Raw genomic sequence first — 21,548 nt, 5'->3', positions numbered from 1 at the left:
CGGGGTTAGCGGGGGAGACACTACTGCGCATATTCAGTGGGCTGCACAACACGGAAGCAAACCCGGAAGCTAGAAACTTTTTTGGTGTATGCCAGCTGAGCAATTCCTATAGGACTGAATGGGCACCATTTTTAGTCTGGTACCCAGCTCTTATAATACATCCATGGGCTGAAAGCTGTTGAAATTTCCACTGTAGTACCATTAATATATCACTTTATTAAGATTTAATATTTTTTCAAGCAAGTAAGTAACCATGTGGACTCCCAATATGTGGTCAGTTTATCCAAATAACACCTATTTGGCAAGTCGCACTGACGTTGTCGGAGCAGCTGGCAGCAGCTGCAGACACTGGCCGGCGAAATATCAGCTGTTCATGTCAGCTGATCCAACGAACTGCACTGGGTTGCACCAGCTATGTAAAAGCTTGCCATTTGGCATCATAGTACATCATAGTAAGCTGGATTGATATTGAAATATCATATCAATAAATTAAGTCTCATCTGGATTACTGTGTTGTAAAATGGCAGCAATTAATGAAAAATGATGCTCTGTGGCAGTAAAACTGTTGTTTTACCATTGGTGAGTTATGTGAAATTGTATGATTTACACCTACCCCAGGGGCATGTGTGTAACTATTTAGTTGATACTTCAAATCATGTTGTAACTTATCTCCGTGGCGCAACCACTTTCTGATCTGTGCAGCTCATTTATAATTTACCACTGTCTCTAAAGTCTCTGTAGCGTTTTGATATCTCGACAGTGCCATAGCACAGATTCGCTGTGAACAATAAGCTTTACGCCGTATTCAGTGGGTGATAATGGTGGTGGGGTGATGTGTTTGGGGGAAAGGGTGGTGGTTGCGGGGTGATATACTGCCCCCTATTTGTTTAGATCACGGGGGCCAATTCTTACACGTCGAACCTTTAAAATTGGTTTTTGATAATCTGGCTAAACTGTTGACTTGTTTACAGCCTGTCTGATGGGCTTACTGCCCGTGTTTGTTGCCCTGCCAGACTATGTTGCCAACACTATGAAAATAAGATCCAATTTGTAATAAACTAAAATTATCCATTTGGAAAATTGCTTAAAATCGGCATCTCTAGTCTAGAGCGAAGACGCAGAATGACCAAAATTCCTACATGACCAACATTAGAAGTATTAAAAAGGCTCAGTGCGGCGGTTGGTACTGTAATGATGTTCTGTGATCACACGGCTCCATTTTCCCTCTTAATGAAGTGTGTTACACAACCAGGCCATGTTTATCTTCCACCTGATTGATCCTTTATAAGGCGCTGATTACAATCGACTAATTACACAATGAGTAAGGAGGAGGAGGCAGAACATACACACAAACTTGCAGGAACACACACAGAGTTAAAAGACACGTACAATTAAGGAGAACACAAGGCAACGAGCGAGAGGACACACAAGGACACATGCATGGATGCAAGGCTATAATAAAGACACACATGTTCAATAATAAAGACAAACAAACACAAAAGAGCACAAAACACACATTATCTACACCCATAATGTACACACACACCCAGGCGTGGGTATAAATACACAGATTCCCTGCCTCATTCTCACACCCACACAAACACTAACACACATTCCTGGATTCCAGCTCGCGTCGAGTGTGTTTACATGCCGCCATCACTTCGTGGTCTGGCGTGAGGCATTGAAAGTGATCAGAAATCGGACCAACAAAAGGCCGGGCCAAGCCGGAGAGTAAATAAGTAATAAATCTATCCCACATCAGCGGAACGTTTCACTGTAAACACGATCGTTGTGGCGTCCCGTGCTGATGGGAAGATGGCTGACATTCCTGCTGTTCTCCACAAGAAAGCGCGGCGATAGAAAAAGAGCTGCGAGTTTACGGGGTTTTGGCCGGTTCCTCTGAAGCATCTGGTGGCTTTAATCACAACAAAGCACAATTAGTCAAAGTCAGAGAGACGGAGGGATGGAGGGTTTGTCAGAGACTTACAACGTGTGAGAAAGGCTGAGAGAGGAAGAGCGAGTGTTGTGCCAGAATTTGTATCACGCTAAAAATGTGTTTCCTCTGGGCTGTAAAATGAAATTATAATGAAGGCAATTTGCTATGAGAATGACAAGTACATCAATATCCAGAACACTGTTGACGGACAGCTTCCTCACAGAATCAATGGGTGCGTTTTGGTTTAATAATAATAAGATCAGAAACAAGTGTGTTTTCTTTGGCTTTGTTTAAGAGTCACTTTAATTATTTGTGAAATGTTTTTAAAAAAATATACTTTTAAAATATATTTCGTAATACATTCTCACTAACACAAACAGACAAGATTAAACAAGGTCAAAAGAAAAATGTAAGGAGGAATTAGAAATTGATATATCAGGATATGAAGAGAGGGAAATGAATATCAACACTCGCAAAACAACAAATTCACTTTTTTGGCAGGAGAAATACAACTCTATTACTTTATAACACTCATTCAACTGGCAAAACACATTGATAAGTTTACTTCAAAGCGCTGGAGGAACTGTGGGTTATACAATGCCAACCTTTCTCATATATTTATGGTTTTGCCCAGTATTAAAATCATTTGGGAAGCAATACATAATGAAGTCCAGATGATACTGAAAGTAAATTTCCCTACTGGACATCAAGTACTATCTCCTGGGTATGAGCCCATTACACATAGGCTAGTAAGAAGAACAAGACAAATACTTGGCAAGAATGTTTAGAACCACTGCAGTGAAAGCAATCACACGCAACTGGTGTCAAACATACAAACCACAAATACAGACATGAAGGGATCTGATTAACTAAGTACATGCTATCTAAAGGACAACATGTATAATTAGAAACCAAAGACAGATAGCTGATAATAGACGGAGAAAATAGACTGGACACTGCAACCATGTGAACTAAAATGAAATTTCAAGTACGGCCTATGTATTGACCATGTGTTGCAGTTGTTTTGCTTTCTTTTCTGCTGTTTTTTTTTCCCCCCTTCTTCTTCTTCGCTCCTTGGGGAAATATGTTTTATTATTAAACTGAGTAAGGGGAACTATTATGACGCCATACTGTAGAGTCCCTTTTCTTTATATAACTGTTTAGCAATCAGCTTTCATCTACATTCTAATTTGTTCGTATTTTTAAAAAAAATGAATGAATTTTAAAAATATATTTTTTTTTTATTGTTTGAAAAAGAACAGATTGTTTCCCTCCTGCTGTTGAAATCACAGCGAGGGCCAGAGGAAACATGTTTTGGTGGAAACAAATTTTTGGCACAACAATGGAACTTCCCTGTATTATTCCCAGAAGGGTTTTTTTTTTGTGTTGTTTTTCTTTTTTCATTTAATTTTTTACTGTTTTAAAGAACATGTTCTTACAAAATTGAACATTTGAAGTACACTTTTTTATTTTTCACTCCCCTAAAATTACAATTTAATATATTATAATTATATTAAAGCTGTATCAACAGGGGTTTTTTAACCACTTGGGGGCAGCGGAGGCAAGTTTAAAACATAAAATCTGACATATACTTCATCACCCTACGCAGAATGTGTTATCAAACTGTTACCTATTTACACATCAGAGCAACATTAGCATTCATTTGAAGTCCTGCATCTGGCCACTCAACATTCACTCTCCTTTTCGCTCTGTTTTGATCTCCACCATCTCCTGAGAGAAAATATCTGGCTCTTCAGCTGCTAAATGTTCCACTTTCTTCACCGGCTATTCGCTAACTTTGTCTGCTCTTTATTACTTGGCAGTTAGCATACAGTTAGCTGAAAACAGCTGCCTGCTGCTGCTGGAGAAGAGGTGGATGAAAGCATAGTTTGCCAGCCAGAAAAACAAAACAATAAGCTGAAAAAGTCTAGAAAGCTCTGTGAAGCCGAGGGGAACTACAGAGTGGGTGATGATTCTTTGTGGTTTGGTTGTTTCATCCAGTGTTATTAAAACATTGATAAATGCAGATTTAAACATGTTAAAATAAAAATAAAAAAATTAATTTGAATCGTAAATTCCTGGATTATGTGTTTTTTAGAAATACTAAATGACTATTATGAATTAAGCGTTTTCTCCTAACAGAGTCCACATGGTTTGAGAATTAAGTCATTGCTTCATTTTAAGGTGTAAAGTGCACATGGTCCATACAGAGATAGTGATAAAGCTGAAGCTGAAGTCCACTTTAAACCAAATTACGAAATGTCATTCACTGAAATGGTTTATTTCTAAATATGACTTTGTTTTTTTATATCATAAATTGATGTCCTTGAAGGAATACTGTCTTTATAGTGAAGTTTTGTGCTTTTGCCATTGTTGCTCACTTTAGAACAGCTTTCTCTTCTTAATTAGCATGTTCTTATAACTTTACATAGTGTGGTTTGGACACTTTGTGTATTTTATATAATGTTTTGTCCTTTTTTCTCTTCTCTCATTGTTTGAAGTGTGTAGTGTGATGCTCTATGAGTAAAGTTTACTCACTAACATCACACAGACATATAATAGACACATTTGTTTCTTTCCGTTAGAAATGTTTAGTCAGTCTTTCGTTAGAATTCTTTGTATATTTGTGCAGCAGATAGCTGCGTGGGACAATGAGGCAATCACAAAGCTGTTCTGTTGCTTTGTTTGTTTAAATCAGCCTCCTTCAAATATTCGGGGTGCGTTTTGCCAGTGTGTCTCCACAGCAGATTCAAGAGCTCACACATAAGCTTAGCGATCATTTTACTGGTCAACATCAGGTCCGTTTAATAGAAATGGAAAGAAGCTGGGATTTCTGGGGGAGTTTGAAACTGATCCCTCTCTCCCTTGTAAAAGTTGCACACTTAACTGGACGCATGCGAGGAGGTGAAATTGATCATAGCAGAGTGGGTGTGAAATATATGCACGGCTCTTGGGCCACCTGGAGGTGCATATACATGTGTGTTTGTGTGTGTGTGTGTGTGTGTGTGTGTGTGTGTGTGTGAAAATGTGTGTGACATATAAGACACCATGCAGGTCCCACGCACCACTGAAAGCTGGAGGTGAAGCGAGGAGCAATAACCCCAATAACTTCTATGGCTCAAATTAGCAGTGCTTTTTTTTTTTTAAAGAGCCCTCCCACACAGCTATCACCACATCCACCGCCGAAGACCCTAATTATCAGCCCAGAGAGCCCCGAGTTCACTCAAAGATTGAACCTGATATGTCATCATGAAGGCCACGCCTCCCTCTTAAGAATGGGAACACTATCATAAAAGGCCTTGATGACATAAAACAAAGCGATTGGCTTTGACATGGGAGGAGATTTTAGCTCATTTGGGGTTTTTCAAAAAAGGGAACCAGTTCTGAATTGATCCTGTGCTTTATGGCCTGCTTCCCCCTCTGTGCTAGGTCGCTGGATTTATTTCTGCGTCTGCACAGCAGGACATAAATCATCCCTGGACTCTCTTTCTTCTGCTCCCTCTTTCTCTTCTCTGCCCCCCTTTTTCCTCTCTTTCTCTCTCTGAAGCGAGGGATGTGGCTGTCTGCAGGACAGAGTCCGGCTCTCTCCCCTCCGGAAGAATTAGGCCCGCAGACATTACCACATTGTATTTTGCGGTGCATAGTTTTTCAAAAGGGGGAACCAGTCCTGGCTCCACCACAGTCCCAGTCCTGCGGGCCCCTCGGGCCTCTTTCCCTCACTCTCTAATTAGATTAGCCGGGTCCCCAATCTGGCAACCCAGGACTCCAATCTGGCAATCCGGCTACCTTTGCGGCAGCGTAATATCTGGTCTTAAGAGGAGGAAATGACCTAAATGTCGGTCAGTATGGTATTCTGTTACACCCAATGGTGTGCTGACAAAACGACTTGGGTAATGAAGACGTTAGAGGCAAAGGAGAGAGAAGGGAAAAGAAAAAGAGGATTTACAGCCGAGCTCTATGAAAAGTGCTGGGCCAACCGAAGGCTTGTGGTCGCAGCAGCCATTTTGGGAGGGAAGCTGGCAGCTAAGGGAACCATCACAGGTCGGGTCAGTTCCAAAACAGCCAATTAGGCGCTCAGGGGCTGTTGCATATCAATAAATATCACCCGAGCATGTCGCTACTTGGAGGGCTCGAGTTAATTTGCAATGAAAAGCAAAGTGGATCTTTCAGTCAGGATGAATGTTGAATTCACTGCCACTTTCTGTCATTCTCTTCTGTCTGCTCTCTTGTGCAAGTGGAGTTTCAGCATCTTCAAGTGTCTAAGCAGAAGGCCATAAAATACAAAACGGCATCGGAAAGGAAGTCGTCAAGCCAACTGATGAAGCCAAAGTCAAAGCCAAGGTTTAGAATATTTTAGGAGCCTGAGAGTCTTACAGGACACTGTATTTCTGTCATTACGAATGCTTTACTCACTGCCAAAGAGATGATTAAGAAATATAAAGAAAACACAGAGTGAGTCGGTGCGTAAAAAAGAAAAAAAAAAAAAAAAAAAAAAGCAGTTAAAAGTGAACGAGGACGGTCAAACTGTACAGAACTTCCCGCAGCGAAACACATGTGCGGACAAGACTAATCCAGCCGTGCACTAAATTCCACAGCCAGCCATCTAGATGGGACGTGACAGAGGAGGACGTCTGGAGATTTCACTGACAGGAAGTGAGTGCTGTGAATGATTCGGCCTCATAAATCATTTTTGGGGGAGAGATGCAGGGAGCTTCCAAAACCTGGGGTCTTTTTCATGCCTAGCTGATGAGTTGATCCCTCAAAGGGTGCTGCAGAGAGCGGCAGTGTGTGTGTGTGTGTGTGTGTGTGTATCGGGAAGGCAGTACATGGGTGTTTTGCGTGCACGCATACGTGTGTACAGCTCCCACGCCATAAGACGAATCAACATGTTATGGCAGGTTGTGATGACTAACTTGCTGTTGGTTGTTGTGTTTGGGATTTTGCTGCAGAGAAAATAGTTACAATCCTTCACCGTGGCCCAGAGGGATCTGAGGCTCGGAGCCTCGGGCCGGGTGGAGGGGGAGAGTCTTGAGTCAGGGAGACATGTTCATGGGAAAGATCAACTGGGGATTTGTCTCTACGGTGTACTTAGTCTATGAATGTGTGTTTGTGAGTGTGTGTGTGTGTGTGCGTGCCAGGTATTCCTCATGTTGTGGGGACTCGCCTTGTTTATTGGGACAAAAAGCAAGTCCCCTTAACTTAAATCATTAATTTAAGGGTGAAGACTTGGTTTAAGGTTGAGGTGATTTTAGGGTTAAGTTAAGGTTAGTGTTAGGGTTAAGTTAGGATACGTCTACAGGAAATGAATGTAAGTTAATGTAATGTCCTCTGAAGTGATGAAAACACAAGTGTGTGTGTATGTGTGTGTATGTGTGTGTGTGTGTGTGAAAGAAGGAGTGAGAGAAAGATGCAGCCAAGTTTGAGACTATGTTCACAATAATTCAGATAAATTTCAAAACATCATTTATTCTTTATTTTGGCCACCCATTCACAGTAGGCTTCTGTTTTTCCGCCCACGAAAACTGATCTTTATGAAAAATTCTCTCCCTGAAAAAGTCTCTTGTGTAATGTCTGTAAATGTGTGAACAGGGAAAAATACCAGATTTTATTAAAACCTTCTAGTATTCTTTGATGCAGCAGAGAAGAGAGTTACAAAATAGTGATTCCATTAAGAGTAATGTTGGGCAGGTTAATTAAAAAATTGAATCATTCGCACATTTAGAAAGTAATGATGTTACTTTACTAATCTATAATATTGTCATCCTGTTTTTTCAGATTGTAATTTTGCTATCTTGCTCTGTTCTGCACACACATCTATTACATTTCTGTCCGTCCTATCGCTCTTTGTCAGATTTCTACAGTTTTTTCCTGTTATTTTTCCTTATCCATCTAAAGATAGATGATTTTGTATTGCTGCACAGATTGTAAAGCCCCCTGAGGCAAATTTGTGATTTGTGATATTGGGCAATAAAAATAACAACTGACTTGACTTGAACAATTACTAAGCAGCAAAAGTAATAAGTTAGGTCCATCAGTGGTGCCTTTAAACAACTTTAAAGTCTCCCCACTCACGTTACATCTTCTGTGTTTAACTCAGAGAAAATGAGATGTGGTTTAACAAGTAGTGAGCCTACAGTTTGGAGATATTTACTGACCATCAGCAGCTGTCTTAACATTAGTAGTAGTGATTGCATGAAGTCCCGTCCTCTCAGTGAAGCTGCGTTATTCTCAGAGCCTCGACTCTGAACTAAACCAGCTGATTCCTGAATGAAGCCGACCAGAGGCTAACGTTAGCAAGCCAGCAAAGAAGACATGTAAATCAGACAACTTTGGATTTACCTGGTGTGACATTTCTCCTCTTTTGGTGGCAACTAACCATGCCTCTGCAAAAATCTAGCACACACTGGACCAGTCTGTCCACTGAATGCACAAACCGGTATCAACCCTCCATCAAACTACTGTTAAGACTGCAAACAAGGGACAGCAAAATTCTCAAAGTGACGGGGCTTTAATGAGATTAATAACTGTGACATAATTACTGAATTTGAATTTCAAATTGAACTCACCTTGACACCACCACCATGATGAATTTCCTCAAAACCTTAAGGAAAGTAAATGTTCTTCATATTTCAGTGATAACCAAATCCAAAATAGACCTGACACCTTGTGTCTAAAATTTATGCATGTCAACCAACAACAGCTGCACACTCCACAGACTTGAAGTGTTTGTTCTGTTTCCTTCACACACCATGCTCAGATCTCTAACACTCACGGAAAACACACTGTTGTTTTGGATTGATATATGTACTGCTTTTTTTTAAACAACCTGTATGATCGGGGTTTCACTCGCTAAATAATCCCCCTTTTGAAAGCTGTGTCTGTTGTTGATTTGTCTGTGAACCTGTGTGAACTGGTTATCCATTTAAAACTGTCAGTCAAAACATACAATAAACACACTCACAGGTGAACCTTATGAACTTTGTGTGCACATTGATGCAGTGCTGTCTCTGGCACATTTGCTCTATTGCTCTGTGTCCCCGGGAGACTCTCATTGGACAGCTAAGATCTACAAGGAGAGGTCTCATGACCGATGGCGGTGGCCAAGCTAGCACTACTGCTACCAAACTTATCCACTAGCATGTTTACTATCAACTGATCACTGTGTGATCCTTTAGCCACAAGTGTTATATTACAGACCACACTGACTATGTTTGCCAATGTTCATTTATGAGGTTTAATTTAAAGGTCATTACAATGGACATACTTTAGTATGAATTTACTGTTGAAAATTATGTTTGTTTGCCCGAATTTAGAGATTAAGACCATAATGACTTGTTGAAAAATGATTGATTCAGTATTTCTAGAGAGAAGTTGACACTCTTTGAATGGGAGTCAGTTGGAGCCAGCATCTAGCAGCTCACGTCAACACGTCAGTAAGCCACACAGCTGCACTGGGTGACATGTTCCTTCACAATGAGGAGTTCGGGCTCAGTAGTTTGTTTAGAAACGGCTCCAAAACCTAATAAAGGCGATCATGTTTTCAGTCTCTGGAGAGTAGTTCTGTGTGAGGCAGACGCCACTGCGAATGAGCAGGAACACGGTTCCATTTACAGAGCTTTGCTAGCTTGTTGTACTACATATCACAATCTCTTGACTTTGTTCTACATTATAAGTTTCTCAAAGAACTTCAGTACAAAGTCAAGAGGGTGTCTCCCTTACACAAACTACTGTCCGGGGCCTGAAAATGTGATTGCTTTGTTTTTAGTCTAGGGATTGACCATTTGTCTGAAGGCCCATTATTCCGAAACCCCAGTAGCTCTAAAAATGTCCTATTGGACCGAAGGCCCATTTGTCTGACATTGTCATGACTGTAACTGTAACTATCCACAACTGATAGACCATAGCTAATCAGACATTTATTAAAGGAGATACTCATTTCCAGCTCTATATTTGTATTCTGGGATTCCACTAGAATGATTCACGGTTCAAAAAACTCCTTATTTATCTTATACTGGCTTTTTATGCAGCCCCTCAGTTCAGCCTCTGTCTCTTTAACAGGCAGTTTTAGCTCCTGTCTCTTTAAGGCCCCCCTTCTGATTGGCCAGCTTTCCAGAGGGGCAGCCGTATCAGAGTTGTGTTGAGTTACCGCTGATGCAAACCCAATATTTCCTGCTTTACTGATTCATTTTAAAAGCTTTTAAATTACTAAATAATGGGAATGCAAATTAGCAGAGCTTCGTTAGCGACAGTAAAAACCTGTCAACACAACAACATATGGAGATATATGGAGCTATTTCTTCAGCGGATCAGTTAGACATAATGCAGGGAGGAGTAGTATAAGCGGAAACAGCCACAGTGATGATGATTGATGCAGAGCTGCAGACTACCAGCACACCTCGAACAGGTAAACAACTTATTTTACTTTGCTGTGCTGTGAAATGGAAAAACACTCACAGCGTGCCAGCTCGATTTGAGTCACAGTAAAGGAAAAATGCCACAGTGTTAGTGGAGCGGAGCAGTGAACTGGCGCACTGTGCATGGAGCAGATAACTATATAAAGAAATCCGTCACGAGCCGACGTCGGCTCAGTCTGAAGCCAGTGCTTTTTGCTCACAGGGATTACTTCTACATACGTTTATCTCATTATTTTGACACTTTGGCCACGTTTAATATTAATATGAACATCCGACATTGTAACATTATATACGTATATGACAGAAAATAAAGAAAAGAATAATAGGTCCACATTAATATGGAAATGTTGTAGATCATTACTTTTCTGGATGTGTGTGTTCACATGTGCGTGTCAGTGTTTGTGTGGGTGTGAGCTGTAATGGGTGGACGTCCTGTCTCGCTTTTTGGAGGTGGGCTTGATTGAACGGCGCCTGAGGAGTTGAGAAGCAAAGAAAGCAGCCAGGATGGATGCGGAGAGGAGACGCTGAGCTCTGCTGATATTTCACTGTCTGAATCACGAACAGAGCTGCAACATGGCTGTCAGCATGATGGAGATCCAGTCGAGGAGGGGGCCGAGCTCGCAGGACCAACGGCCAAATCCACAGCTGCTTCTAACTAACTGCTCTACTGGCTCACTCAGTTGCAGCTCAATTCAATGAATTTTATTGGCATCAAAGAAGAGACAAATATTTCCCGAATCAAGATAAGACATCAGTATTTCTGACTAAATCTCATTCTCCCCTTCTATCAGGAAGTGTTTCAGTAGCTGAATACTGCAGGATCTGTTCTTTTTTCTTTCTTTCTTTTTCTTTTTTCTGTCCTTCCCTCCATTCTTTCTTTCTTCCATTTTTGCTTCCTTCCTCCAATCTTTTCTTCATTCCCTCTTTCCTTCCGTCCATTTTTTGACTCCTTTCTCCCTTTCCTCTTTCTTTCTTTCCATTCTTCTGTCCTTCCTTCCATTTGTTCTTTCTTCTGTTTTGCTTCCTTCTGTCCATTTTTTGATTCCTTTCTCCTTTTCCTTTCTTCTTTCCATTCTTTTTCTTTCCTTCTTTCTTTTTGTCCATTTTTGCTCCCCTTCCTTCCATCCTTCATTTTTGCTTCCTTCTTCTCTTTCTTCCTTCCCTCCATTTTTTGATTCCCTCCTTCTTTCTGTCTTCCTGTTTTTTAGTCTCACCCTTTGTCCCTTACGTCCATCTCTTTTTCCTACTGTCGTTTTTACTTCCTTCTTTATTTCCATATCTGTGCTTCCTTCCTTTCTTTTCTTCCCTCTTCATTCTTTCCATTTCTGTTCTTATGTCATTTTTTCGTCTTGATATCTTGTTACTTTGTTCATTTCCTTTCTCTTTCTTTTTTCTTTGTGTTCTCCCTTTTTTATCATCTTTCTTTGAATATTTTTCTGAACACTTTACTATCTGATTTCCATTTTACTTTTCTCATGTCATGCCTTCATTCCTTTCTTCTATCCCTCCTTTCTACCTTTACTTCACTTGTTTTGAACTCTCCTCCCCTCTGTCAGGTCTCCTGTTTCTCCACAGTTTCTATTCATTTACCTTAAATAAATATTTTTCACATTCTCAGAGTCTTGAACTCTCTATACCGTTCGATGTTATGTGCTTGCAATTTGGGGCATCCTCGTTTCTAAAGACCATTACACCAGAAAAAGAAGACTCCCATCCACCGCAGATGAGTCATTCTCTCCTGTTCTCCACCTATGATGGAGCACCCATTAACCCACAGCACCGAGCCACCTCCAAACACAAATAATCAGCGCTGATGTGCGATCGCGTCCTCCCACCACTGTAATTGTAGATAATTGTTGGACCTAATTTGGACCAATTCACCCCATTACTAAACTCTCTCTTACATCTAATCCACCCTTTTGGCTCTGATAATGTAGACAAGGTTTGGATCTCAGTCCCGCTGAGTGTTTGAGAGTGATGGAGTCTGCAGAGTTTACAAGTGAACGTTAGATAGAGCTGAAAACCTCTGGATCGTAGATGGAGGTGGGAAGGTACTGTACTTACTCAGTATTTTTATATTAACAGTGAATCAAATATAACAATGTGTGGTGCAAAAGGTGTTGTGCATAGAGGCAAACTCAGAGAATTATCACCCATTTCAACCTTGTCTAGAAATTATGTTCATATTCTACTAAAGTGCAACAGCAAATACATTTTACTAGAAACATAAACCTGGTGAAAATGCAAAAATAGCAAGCATTTGGTTTCAGAAAGATGGTGGTTTTAGTTTAATACAGAAAAAAGCATAAGCATAACGTGTTTATAAAAATTTAAACGAAATAACGATCTTTTACTAACCTTAACCGAAGTGCTTTTGTTGCCTAAACCTCACCACATGCAGGACTCACGATGTGAACCACCACGGTCTCTGGTGCTGGAGTCGTGCGTCTTGTACGCCTTCCATCCACCGCGACCTCCTCCCTTCGGTTTCAGAACGATACATTTGGGAGAAGGAGGAGATGTCATTTTAAGACATTTTAACTACTTAACTGAACTTTTTTTGTGGTGAAAACTATTTTTAAGTAAAAACATGAATGCAGGATTTTTACATTTAATGTAATCTATGCTTCATTGGGATATTCCTAAATTCATTTAAGTAAACAGTTTCCCCTTCTACAGATAGTTGGCTGTGACACACTGTAAGCTTGTACATGTGTAAAGCCTCCTGCCTGTTTTGGATCACTCTTTCGGTCTTATATATTGGATCTGAGTCTTGCTGCTGCTCAGACGCATTACCTCTGTGGTAAAGAAAACCTTGATTTCTGGCTACTGAATGAAACCCTGCCTCCATCTGCATTGAGCTGTGGCAAATCCTCACAACATTGCCACTCAACACCAGGTTGCTCACCACACGGTTGTGGCTCACCACAGCACCACCGTGGGCCCCGGGGCCCGTCCACATTTGCACACCGTGGGGAGCGGGCCGAGGGAGCTGCACACTGACTGACTGGGCTGAGTCTTCATTTCTAGCAGGTTGTTTCAGTTGTAGCTGTCAGCGCAAGCCAATATCATGGCAGTTTGTGAAAAAGTCACGAAATTTAATCTAGAGATTGGTGTACATGGACACAAATTTTCCATTTTTTTTCATGGCACTCAGCACGACTAAACTATGTATTTCAACTGGAAATATCTTTCTTGCCTGCACCACTCTTTTTTTTTTTTCCTGTCAGTCGGGTCTCAGGAGCACAGAAGCTGTATTGTTCTTTTTTCATTTGTTATTCATTTTTTAAACTATAACCGCTGCATTAATCAACACTTAATCACGAGATTTTATCAATTCTATCCATAATAATTAAATTATGTAACAGTGGGGGTTGAATGCAGTGGACAATCTAAAGTGATGAAATATATGAAAGTGCAGGGATGTGAAACATAAAGTGCAGTTTAATAACCCTGTCTTCATCACATTTACATGGCCATGTTACAAAATTTGATTAAAATTATTTCTAAGGAAGGTTAGGGTTATGTCAGGCTCAGACTACTGCAGTTTTAAACTCCTAACCAACTTTGAAACCAGGTTGCATCAGATACATACGGAGAAACTTCACAGATGTTCTTCTCTCTAATCTCAAACATGCAAACACTACAAGATGTGAAAATACTGGTGCATCACACACTACAGGATATTATTAAGATTATTGTACCAGAGGAATGCACCACCTCTCGTGATCTCATGTGGAAGCAGATGTAAACGAAAAATGAAAACCGGAAAAACATGAGCAGAAGGCTGAACGAGTATGGATGAGAAAGTGGTTGGGGAGATGCGGTCAACACAGGTTGTCTGTTATTCAGGTGAGATTTTAACTGTCAGTTTTAATATCTTTCAACAGTCGTATGCTAGCCAACGTTAGCCTCGAGGGTTCGATGTTTGCCGTTGCTTGGCAACATCAACTAAATGAGCTAAACAAGTCTGGGTGAAAACATGGTTGGGAGACACGGTCAACACAGGTTTTCTGCTCTTCAGTAAGAACTGTAGGTGAGATTTTAACTGTAAGTTTTAATATCTGTCAACAGTAGTATGCTAGCTAACATTAGCATCAAGGGCTAAAATGTGTACCGTTGCTTGGCAACACCGCCAGATCTCTCTCATTAGCTATTGTGGTCCCGCCTGGAAAGTACTGACATAATCAATCAGATTTTAACTCCTAAATATCAAACATGTTTGAAATTTTCAGGGCAGCACCGATGAGTCTGTGAGCAGTTCTGGAGGTTTAAGACTGGATCTGTAAACAACTCACATTAATGTGGGCCCAACATCAGTACCAACCAAGGTCCCAGACCAGATTTCTCCTCCAATTATCGGGAGGGGTACATCAGGGATAAATAAGCCCAAAACTCCTGTAGTCTGGACCCTGCTTTAGGGAAGGGCATTGTGTTAGGGGTGGATTTGGCGCTTTCGACTCCTGTTTTTGGTTGTCTGCTGTGGGTCGGCTTCATTCCATTTCAAATTGCCGCCGGTGGTCGGCCGCAATCAAAACTATTCGAATACAAATGCCACCATCTCTGTTGTGTGTGAGGAGAGGGACTCCATGAACACACAAAATCTTAATCAGTTTGGAATAAATTCAGTAATTAAAAGTAAATAGTAGATGTAGCAGACTGTCTTCGTAGCGTTGGTAGATTAGGATCATGGGTAGAGTAGCCTTCTGCAATCCAAAACAGAAAAAAACACCCAGGATCGGAGGAGAAATAATTAAAACTGATGGCCATGACATTAACCTATTGTATTGTTGAGTTATCGAGGACATGTTTTTGTGTTGAGAAATGTTGAGAATGTCATTAAAGAAAACATTAACACAGTGACACTGAGGAAAATACTTCGGGTAAAGGATAAAATCTTGTGATTAAATGTTGAGCAATTTAGCGGTTTATAGTTAAAAACAAGAATAACAAATGAGAAAAAACAACACAACTTCTTTGCTCCCAAAGTCCCGACTGACAAACAAAACGTGACGCAGGAATGAAACATACTTTGAAATACATTAGTTTGAAGGTCGTGCTGAAGGTCATGAAAAAAATAGAAAATTCGTGTCCACGTACACGAATATATATATATATTAAATTTTGTGACTATTTCACGAACTGCCATGATTCTGGGTTGGTCAGCGACCTGCTGAGTCTCATTTCTAAGGCGAGCCTCAGCTGTGTACGGACCAATGACAGCCCAGGAAGGGAGAAATGTGGAATTCATTTGGCCCTCAGGAGCGGTCTGCTTGTGGGGAGGGAGGAAATATTTGGGAGTGGGTACGGGGGCAGCACAATAAAAAACAATACAATAGAGTGAAATCTGCCAATTACTGTTGTGTGGAATTTGAACATCACCACGCAACGCTGAATGAAAGCTATTCTACCACAGTGTTGGACACTGAGATTTCTTCTAAACGATACAGACTGTTTATTCAAAACTCACTCATTCCTTTGCTTTTTTAAACTGATGTTGCAGTTTTGTGAAACTGATTTTGTTGTTTTTGTTGAGATTATTTCAGTTTTGTAAGTATAAATCTAGTTAGTATCATGCTTGCTTGATTGTTTAATGTGAAACACTTGTCTCAAGACGTGCTATGTAAATAAACCTTTACTTAACTTAATCACTGTATTCATAAAATGTGCCTGTCCTGTTTTCCAGGACTGACGTGATTCTCATTCACAGAGTATACAAAGTATGTTTCTGTTGCCTTCAAGTACTGTTGGAAATACTATAATCATAAAATTAAAGCACATTAAAGATAAACTCCCAGATTTTGTTTTAGTGGCCAAAAGTGCCATCAAATCCACATATTCACCCCACTTTACTTACTATGTTTTGAAACTCAGTTGTGGAGAAAGTTTTGGATTTTCGGACACTATAACAATATCCTGGTGTACATGAAGCCACATCAACAATTACAAGTGAAAAGAATTTCAAAATTAGTAGTATTATATGCTGTTGTTTGTATTGTGTTGAAATAGCATTGAAATGCTGTTGCATTGTGTGTAAAGAATTTGTATTATTTAATATGTATTATATATATATATTTAATTTTAAATGCAACTTTTGGTTACAAGGTCGGTTTGCCCATTATTTTCCGCACAAACAGTATTTTTAGTAACTTTATTGAAGTTAAAAATATTGACAATCAAAAAAAAATTATTGAAAAATGATTAAATCATTTAAAAAGAGGTTTTAAATGTGCATCAACTTCAGTCATATTTCACTGCAGAGTGGACAACTCACAAAGCTCCAAAGAGACCAAACGACCTGTAATCAAACTGCATCACTAACAAGAGAAAAAACAAATATGTGGCCGATACAACAAACCTTAGTCTCGATCCTGTAGCGATACTGATACTTTGTTATTATTAAAAGCATCATATGTCATATTCAGCAGATCGTGTAGGAGGGAGCTTTTAATGGTAAATACATGTTAATTGTGTTTGAATTAACAAGGTGAGCAGCAGAAAAGCAAGTAGAGCATTCACAAAGAGTGCACATGTGCCCAGAAAAATGTGATATGGATCTTTTTTTGGTATTGATCATATTGATGCTAGTATTGCTACTAAAAACAAGACTTACTATTGTATCTATAGTTTTGATATGTTGGTGATCAATCCGCTCAGACCTAAAGTCAGTTCATATTTCAAGAGGAAACAGTCTAGAAACTCATGCTAACATGTGCACAAACCAAGAGAGACATAAACATGGGTGAACAAATACTGTTAATTTGCACACAAACAGATATAAACAACAAAAACTCCTTGTGAAAATGAATTCTGCTTGTACTGTTCACATTTTTTCTAAAGTCACACCACCAGATCACAGAGGTTCACCGCTGGTGCAATTCTCAACTATTTAGCTGTTTTTCTCAATGGAATTTACATGTGTCTTGGATCTTCTCAGGCTGACTGAGTCTCTAACCTCCACACCAACAAAATCACAGCTAATCCCCCCAAATTTGTGTATAAACTCACCTCTTTACACACTGACATCACTCCCAACATGTTTACAAGTCATCTCAACAATCGCTTCAACATCCATCTGTTACTGTAGTTTGATGACTCTTTAGGGGAAGCTTAATCAGATTTTTATGGAACCTTTTACTGCAGTAATTGCAACTTTATGTGAGACAGCAAACCTGCATACAATTGCTTGCATTTGGTGGTTAAACTGTTGTGGTTTTCTCTATATATATTTATATATACACCATGAAATTCAAAAATTTCCACCAGATGGCACTATTGTCCACAGATGTCCCTCTGTGAGTTCTGGTGCCATTTGTTGGGCGCTGAAGTGACTTCCAGCACTGCAAACATTTATATTACATTTACATTGTTAGTGTTGGTGGGAATCCATAAAAATCAAACCCTGAGAGCGTTTAGCTTTAGCTGCAGCAACACTGAATCCCACTCATGTCCAACAAATCAGAGTGAATTTATCATAGGAAGACATTCTGTGAGGTAATTCAAGCTCAATAGCTTTGCTTTTTGTCCCCACGCTCCGGGGTACCGAGCATTATGGGTCTGCAATGACTTCATGGGGTCAAATTCCTGAACACCTTCGCTTCTGTATTCATTGCTGTGTTATTGTACTTGGCATCCCACCTCATGGAGCTTCCTGACCCGTCCAAAGTCCTCATATTCTTAGTCTGCTCTTTTGACCCCCTCGCTGTGTTTGTTTTCTAGTCTCCAGGAAGAAGTGCTTTCTTGTGGTTTCTCTCTGTGTGCCCTGCTAGGAGCTGCTGGCATGGGCCTGCCGCTTTTATTGTGATCCAGATTTGGGAATCCTTGAAGCGGGGATGAACTCGGACACAGGAATCTATATTTAGGGACGACGCTTAGTCACATTCATGCACATTTATTTTCTAACACAGTTGAAGACACACACAGAAAACCTACATGAGCTTGTATGGAAAGACACACACACCTAATTGTGCGCTCACGGTCCAGGCTCTATTATGATACCAAGGCCGTAATCAGAGCTGCGGTCGGCTGGTCGGGGTGACGACGTGCTGTTTCAGCCTGGCAGGCCTACAGACAGTCAGACTGTGGGATCTGGCTTTGGTCTCTCTCCCTGCAGCTCCAACGGTGGTGCTGTGTAAACAGGACCTGGTCTGAGGTATCAGCCAAGGCCTGCGTCTCTGGTTAGCATAAAGCTAACTGGGTTCAGACAGAGCACATTGCAGCGGCTACAGTAGCCAGGACTGAACCCTCTGGCAGCACCATCAACCACAGCATTAGAGGTTAATCACAGCCTTTGGAAATTAAAAAGAGGTGGATTTTCTTCTCCGCAATTTTTAAAAGTACCTCAAAATATTACATGTGCTTTTCCAAATAAACCTAAAATTGTTGCTGAACTCTTTCTGTGAAGGTTGATAATCATATGTCACGGTTTTTCAAAGTATTTTTTGGGGGGGATGTTGGATGTTATTTCTTTATTAGACTTGAGAGAGATGGGAAATGACATGTAACAAAGGGCTCCCACAGCAGTCGTGCATCATGGTCATCACCTTAAACTGCTAAGCCACAGTCAAGGGTTTTGAGAAGTTTTCCTTGTCCTCACCTAAATACAAGATTGAACGTTTCTGTCCACTTGGGAAAACATCTTCAATGGGCTTAGTGTGAATAAACATTATCATAAAGGACACACAATTGTCAGAATTGTATATAATGACTTACTTACATTATACTTGCTTACAAAATTGAAAAAAGTTAAGTGACCTTTGTGGTTAACCTAATGTTCTTAGCCCCGAGTAACATTCAAACAGTTAATCAATCAGTTCTTACAAGAGTGATCACTATTTGACTTAAATATGATGTACAAATAACGTAATCAGTGTAGTTACATAACATTTCAAACCAAGAAAGTAAAAGAAATGCTGTTGGAACACGATAACAAGTGTCTTTTTATGTAGATTTAGACTCAACTTTATAAAAACATCATCCATCATTCCCAAAGCTGCATGTATGTTTGTAGGCCTTTACCAAGTCCAATATCGCCCCCTAGTGGAGGAAGAATATCTCAACAACTACACTGGGAAAAAAAAACAAAAAAACCTCTTAGCCATGTTGACCACCAGGTGTCACTATACTCAAAGAAAAACAGTGTGTTAATATCATTACCAAGCCTTCTTCACCACAGCCTGACATCACATCACTAATCAAAGGCATGTCCATAGTATTGATAATCTTCTGCTCAGATTTACCTTTTCTCTATTTCATCAATGCATTAGCCTGATTCCCCACACTCTTACTGCCTTTCCTTTTCCTTTCCACAACCTGGAAACTCTTCTTTTCATAAGTCTGTGTCCTCTTCACTCCACCATCCCCCACAGTTTCTTCCTTAAATGTTTCTGTCTTCAATGAGGGAAAAAAAGGAAGCGTCCACTTTTCACCAGCTCTCCCCTTACCCTGAACCATGGACATTGTAGTACTGATCACCTTTGTCGTATCCAAGCAAATTCCAACATGAGTTGAATCATCTGAAGGGGACAGAGACAAAACAATACAACTTTATCATTCATGCATGGACCATCAGAAACAAGATAATATGTTTAAACCCTGATAACATCACCTGAAAACATGAATGTCATCATATTCATCTACATGTACAACCAATATCACTGATGTGCTAAATATAGGATGCTTTCTAGAAACATAGGAATAGTATTAGCAACAATAAAGGGTCTTTTGTAGATATTCTTTCATGCTAGAGGTGAAAGAAATGCCTCTCTGAAGACTGGAAATCAAACTGACCATACAGAGGTGAGTGTTGTCTTTTAAAATACTATTTATTTTCACCACAACTTGAGCTTTGTGAATTTGATTTAAGATCAAAGCAGCATTACATAGAATACAACAAACTAAAATATATATATTTTTAAAAAGGTTCAAGACAGATGTAGGTCTGTCTCCATCACCTCTCACCTGCTCCCTTCAACATCTCACTATGATTTCTCAAGTGGATGCACTCAAGCTTAAAGGACAGGTTCACAATTTTTCAAATGTTTCTTAAAACAACAGTCAGGTGTCCATATGAACACTGAAAGAGGTTTTCCTCCTGTTCATACTGGCTATTAAAAGATCCCCTTCAAGTGATGGGGGTGTCTACACAGTCATTTAGTGCAAAAATGCATTCAAAAGTTTTTAAAAAGCTTAAATGAGGCTTCAGCAGTCTGAGTCAGTCACATCAAGTGGATATCTGTCACATTTACAGTCTTTTTAGCATCAAATTCCCTCTTTGTGTTTCCTCAGACAGTGTTTCCCTGTTGAGCTGTGGTAGAAGTATAGTAACAAAAAGAGGGACTTTGGCACTAAAAAGACTGTAATGTTGAAAGATATCTACTTGATTTGACACATTTGGACACTGAAGCTTCATATTAGCTTCAGATAAACTTTTAAACACATTTAAAAATTGGGAAGCTGTCCTTTAATGTAGAAGAGCTTGCACAGGTGTATTATGTGATACAGTGAAGCAAAACATCATCATATCAATATCACCAGAACACCAAATGAGGGAAAATCTTCTTAGTTCAGTTTGACTTCTGCACTTATGCGATTCATCTCCTGCAGCGCTCATCATATGTCACCGTGAGTTACAATCTCCAGAGAAATCCCTGAAACGTAAGTGAGGAGCGCTGTGAGGAGTTCATTACAGGAATCTGAATCTGAAGACGGCGCTTCTCTCGCCCGAGGCGACTCTCTCTATCAACAGCTGGAATTCCACCGAGCTGCAGAGGACGGCGAGATGCAGGAAACTGGAGATGCCCTGGAAGTGTGAGAGGTGTACACAAAGCAACGAGGCCTTTGTGGTCATCTTAGGAATGTTCCTGGATCAACACTATCACACTATCAAGACTCTTTGATGTGCGAGGCCGTTCCCCTCCCCCCTCCTCCTCACCCCCCTGTGACAAATACATTATCCTAAAGTGGGCTGCGTCCACATATATGAACATACTCAAACATGCTTAAACACAAACCCAATCCAAATCCATTGTGTTTCCAGATTACTAAACCTTTTTGTCATAATTTCTCTCCAGAGTTGGAAAGAACATTTAGACCCTACTCGATATTTTGCTTCAGTTTTTCCATTGTTGGAGACTTTCTACTTTTCCTCAACCTCATCTCAGAGTATAAAACCTTGGACCTTTTACTTCACTACATCT

General features: G+C 40.1%; 1 long non-coding RNA gene across 1 annotated transcript; it reads right to left on the bottom strand.

Annotated features, from left to right (window-relative positions):
• Positions 1 to 8,049: 8,049 nt before the first annotated feature.
• On the bottom strand, positions 8,050 to 16,381 carry LOC137190897 (uncharacterized). The gene is made up of 2 exons (XR_010930315.1): positions 13,147 to 16,381; positions 8,050 to 12,831 (listed from the first exon to the last, which is right to left on the bottom strand). It is a non-coding gene; the product is annotated as an uncharacterized lncRNA (long non-coding RNA).
• Positions 16,382 to 21,548: the final 5,167 nt, after the last annotated feature.

Source organism: Thunnus thynnus, chromosome 10 (genome assembly GCF_963924715.1).
Source record: "Thunnus thynnus chromosome 10, fThuThy2.1, whole genome shotgun sequence".
Lineage (NCBI taxonomy): Eukaryota > Metazoa > Chordata > Actinopteri > Scombriformes > Scombridae > Thunnus > Thunnus thynnus.
Note: the sequence above shows the minus strand (reverse complement) of the source record. Positions and strands in the feature narration are given on the sequence as shown.